The sequence below is a fragment of the Cervus elaphus genome, chromosome 1 (assembly GCF_910594005.1).
Source record: "Cervus elaphus chromosome 1, mCerEla1.1, whole genome shotgun sequence".
NCBI lineage: Eukaryota > Metazoa > Chordata > Mammalia > Artiodactyla > Cervidae > Cervus > Cervus elaphus.
In genome coordinates this window covers 16649445-16654866 of record NC_057815.1, presented here as the reverse complement: position 1 = coordinate 16654866, position 5422 = coordinate 16649445, and positions in this window count along the sequence as shown.

Here is a 5422-nt window from a genome sequence, read left to right as displayed (position 1 = left end):
CTGCTCCTACTTGTCTTTCTTAATAGCTCATTCAGTGAAGAATCTGCCTGCAATGTAGGAGACCCAGGTTCGAATCCTGGGTTGGGAAGATCCCCTGGAGAAGGAAATTCTTGCCTGGAGAATCCCATGGACAGAGGAGCCGGGTGGGCTACAGTCCATGGGGTTGCAAGAGTTGGACATGACTTAGCGACTAAACCACCACCTACTTGTCTAATACCACCTGCTGTACTGCAATTCAGTTCTGGCACTACCTACCCAGACATAACCCAGACCCTACAGGTTCAGGACAGATTCTTCCACAAAGTTATTCTCACTTCAGACGTCAACTGTAAGTTCCAGGGGACCCCAACTCACCTGCACCTCTGACTGGCTGGCTACAAATTCATGGGTTTCCACACCTCCCTCAGGTGGGATTATTTACTCAGAAGACTCATAGAATTTAGGAAGGCACTTTATACCTAAGAATACAGTTTTATCTTAATGGATACTTAGAGGGTAACAGGCAGGAAGGCCAGGGGTCTCCAAATAGAGGAAAGAGGCTGCAAGTGCCAGATATTTTTATCTCTCTTAAGCGGCAGGAAGAAACAAACCAGCGATTTGTTTTTCCTTCTCTATACAAATTTATTTATTTATTTTTTTTACATTATTGTACTGTGTTTATTAATACTCTAAGTTTATACGATTTACATATAAGATGAATTGACTGTCAGTACCTGCATCTACATTGACTTACAAATTTAAAAGGAGGTTTCTCTTAAAATGCTGTGTTGCCATGACACCTGGTCTCACCTAAAGCTAACTACTCTCAAGCCTTGAGTTAACCAATACATTTCTTTTTCTTATGGAAATGTTGTCTTAAGCTATGTTAATGTACCCCAGACTCTATCTTCAAGTTGGTTCCGCCAAACTGCCTAACTTACTTACTCAGGTATTGTTCCCCTAATCTATGTAAATGAAACTATTTGTTGGTATTCTGCCCTTCTACAAGATTCAAGTCAATCGTTTTATGGCCAGGGATGAATTATCTGGTGCCATTCTAAATTTTATGACATTCCTTTCGTTTAACAGACTGTGAGTGACTATATAACATACAGCTAAATACTAAGAGGGGGCTACTCTTTTGCCCCCTTCTGATGCCTATGTCAGAAGCTTTCTCTATCTCCTTTATACTTTGATAAACCTTTATTACACAAAAGCTCTGAGCTATCCAGCCTCGTCTCTGGCCCCGGATTGAATTCGTCTCCTCCGGAGGCCAAGAATCCTGGCGTCTTATCGTTCAGCAACAACCTTTCAATACACAGAGAGGGAGGTATGAGAGGGCTGTAGGGCTTCTGTGCCCAGTCCCCATGAGGTCCATCCAACTGGCATGTGGATGTGTTCACCAACCATGATGTTCCAGTGGGCTTCAGTGTTCATAATTTTTATTGAAGTTTCATTCCATTATATAGGCAGGACTGATTACATCATTGTCCATGTGATTGAATGTAACCTCCAGCCCCCCTCCCATCCTTGGAGGTCAGGCTGGCCTAAAGCTCCAACCCTCTAATCATGGGGCTGGACTCTTGTGATTAGCCCATCCTGAAGCTATCTAGGGTCCACTGGTGAATTGCCTTGTTAGCATAACAAAGGCATTCCTATCATTCAGGAAATCCCAGGACTCTAGGAGTTCCATGTCAGGTATTCCTGGACAAAGACAAATTCTTCATCAGAGCACAGTTGGGTTTAGAAGGTTAACCAGAAGTTCAGTAGATGTATATCCCAAGTGAGTCACCAACTATTTATGTGACTGAAGTGGCACTGCTCACCCTGGCCTCCAAACCATCTCTCCTCCTTTTGCATGATGCAGGACTGTAGTCTTTACAGTTACGACCGCTCCTTGGGAGTATGCCATTGAAAGCTCAGTCTATCAACCTAGAGAGAAGGCGGATGATCAAAGATCAACTCAAAATCCATTATTGGATTAGTTTCAGTAGAGAGCAGGGTCCCAGGAGGATCAAGTCTTAGGAGCAGAGAAGACCATGGTGTAAGGGAGTTTGGGTTTAAACCTTGGCATGGTCACTTAGCTGTGAAATCTTGGACAAGTTACTTAACCTCTCTGGGCTTCAACATCTCTTATCTATAAAGTGAAGCCTGTGGCCAACACTCCATGTAGGCTAACCCCACATATGTTCAAAAAGGCCAAGAGAACCTCAGGTATGCTGGCCTGAACTGCTGAACCTAAGCCAGTCACTTACCTTCTTGAGAGCAAAACATTGTGAGCAAAACAAGCCCCTAGTTATCTGAGCGCCTATTTATCTAATCTCAAAAACAAGCCCCTATTATTTATTTATTCAAATTAGTTGAATTTTCTGTTCTATGCATTTAAACACATTGCTAGCTGATACCCGGTTCTTATAGGTCTGGAATTCTAAATATTTACTGAAGGCTGATAAAGTGTAAAGCACTGTGTGAGGTGCATAAAATAATCATTATTTAGAGTCCTGCTTTCAAGGAATGCACATCCTCAGGGGAAGAAGGGCTCAGGAGTACATGTGCAATTTGCATCCTTTTGAGTTCAGTTTGGTTTGAATTCATGCTTTACCACTTCTGGGGTCTGCAAACTTGAGTGAGCTCCCAGGCTTGTAACCTTATTCACAATATGGGGACAATAATGCTTTTATTATTGTGTACTATTGTCTGGAGGCTGAGAGTTTATCTTTACAGAAGCCTATTTCCCAACACAAAAGGTTTTTACTACCCTAAAAAAATAAATAAATAAATAAATAAAAAATTAGAATATGCTTACTCTCTACTGGTGCTCTGTTTTCTAAGGAGTGATTTTGCAAATCTGGTGAGTCACATTTTCCCCAAGGCCAAACAGTTCTTAACTACATTGTTTATGTAATTACCTTACCTTTTTATACTCCATATTTCCTCTTAATTTGCAGTGTTTTATAGGAAATTGTTTCTTTTGTAGAATAAGTTGAATTTTAAACACAGATATCACCTGCTTTTCAAAAGTCCACTAAGTGCTGTTTCGCTTAAGACCTTCACTACAACCTGTTTTCACTAACTGAAAGAAATCCAACAGAGATGTGGATGAAAAATTTTCCCTGCCAGATGCGTAAACGGAAGATGTAGCCGTCAAGCCAGTAGCCACCGTACCAGCCCTCACCTGTGCACCATGAGGGCATTAAGGATGGAGAAAAGCTGGAGATAGTTAAGGTGCACATCAAAGGATTGATTTCAATGAACCCAGACTCTTGCATCTTTGCATACATAGAAAGGCACTAAATTCCTTAACGTGAGATATTTGTTTTCATCAATTGAAAGCAATCTTCTGATGTTCTGACTGCCTGAGTTTTGCTGCAGAAACTCCTATATATCCTGGCTCCTCCTTTATTGCTTTGAAACAGTCCCTCAGAATGATCTGAGAGGCAGTCTTTCAGGCTCAAGTTGTTGCAGGAAGGGGGACCTCTTCCAGGGCCCGAAACTGGGCTCTTGTCTAACACTAGGAAGTGAATTGTCCGAGGAGACACATATGCTGACAAAGCAAGAGATTTTATTGGGAAGGGGCACCCAGGCGGAGAGCAGCAGGTAAGGGAACACAGGAGAACTGCCACGTGGCTCCCACTGCCGTGTGGCTAGCAGTCTCGGGTTTTATGGTGATGGGATTGATTTCCGGGTTGTCTTTAGCCAATCATTCTGACTCAGAGTCCTTCCTGGTGATGCACACCTAGTTCAGCCAAGATGGATGCCAGAGAGAAGGATTCTGGGAGGTGGTTGGATATGTGGTGTCTCCTTTTGACCTTTCCTGAACTCTTCTGGTTGGTGGTGGCTTATTAGTTCCGTATTCCTTACCAGGACCCCCTGTCCTAAAACAACTCATGCAAATGGTTACTATGGTGCCTGGCCAGGGTAGGTGGTCAATCAGTGAGCTTCCCCTAACAAAGTCCTCAGAAAATCTGCCAAATAAAAGATAATTCTCAACTTTTGAGTCCCTCTTTTTTTGCTTTTACCAAAAAAATAAGGCAAAAATTAAAAATAGTGTTCAATTTTGTTTGCAGGGAGCATTAATAACAGGGCTTCCCAGGTGGCTCATACAGTAAAGAATCTGCCTGCAGTGCAGAAGACCTGGGTTCAGACCCTGGGTTGAGAAGATCCCCTGGAAAAGGGAATGGCTGCCCACTCCAGTATTCTTGCCTGGAGAATTCCATGGGCAGAGGAGTCTGGCAGGCCACAGTCTATGGGGTCGCACAGAGTCAGACACGACTAAGTGGCTAACGCTTTAATAGAGGCAGCACACATGCCAGGAGTAAAAACAGCGCCACCAAGCTCCTTTCCCAGGAACCACATTCAGCATCTCAGCATCAAGCCACCATAACTTTGAACTGTGTCTGTGAACACCTGTGCTTTATCTCCATTTATTCTGTGCATCTGATAGCAAGATGTATCCCAAGGTAATTACTTCTTTGTTTTACACCGTTTCAACTTACAAAAGTTTTCATCGGAACGCTGTACTTTCAGATGGCAGAGAAAACCTGTACTATCGTGAGTGCCAGAAAGCTGGGAATGATTTGAGAAGCAAATATGTTATTTGAATATGGAGTTTCTAGAAAGGTGTGGAAAGAAGCTAAGAAACTCCTCAAGCAGCCACATATCAGAAATCTTCCTGCTGGTCTCTTGGGTTTGCTATGGGATAGGAGAAGTTGTATTTGATAGATGAATAGTCTTGATAGAAAGTTGCCAAAAATTCTATCATCACAAAGGACGGATAAGTACAGTTTTTGTGAAATTGCCCTGCTCTGAGGTGGACTCGAGATTTTGTGTTAGTCCAAGTTTGTGTACCCAATGCACAGTGAAGCCAAACAAACTGACATGTAAGAACTTGGAGCAGAGAAAGGTTTTTTTGCAGGACTATGCAAAGAGATGGGTGGCTCATGCTGTAAAAGCCTGAACTCTTGAAGGATTTCACCAAAACACTTTTAAAAGCCAGATGAAGGAGGAGTGTCACAGGTGTGTGATCAGTTTGTGCACAATTCTCTGCTTGGCTAATGGTGAGGTTAACAGGGCGATGTCACAGAGGTTAACACTATCAGTCCTTAGGTTTCAGGGGGCCTGGGGCTATGTGCTCATTGTCATCAAATAGTTAACACCTTCCAATTGGTGGGGGTGGGGGGGTTCACTTGTGCAAGACAACTCATGAAATGTGTATCAAATACTATTACTTAGGTACTTCAGAGAGGAGCTAAAGCAGAGGATGTGGTGGAAGGCCTGTTCCAGGAAGGCCCCATAGGACTCTGCTCAGTTTCAGAGTCTGTTCCTAACCACTTGGGAACATTTTATGGTTTATGGCCACGTGAGAAAAAGAAAATCGGAGATTCTGTAAACCCAACCCAATGTTCACTCCTCCAGTCTCAGTTTTTACAAACAAAAAATGAAA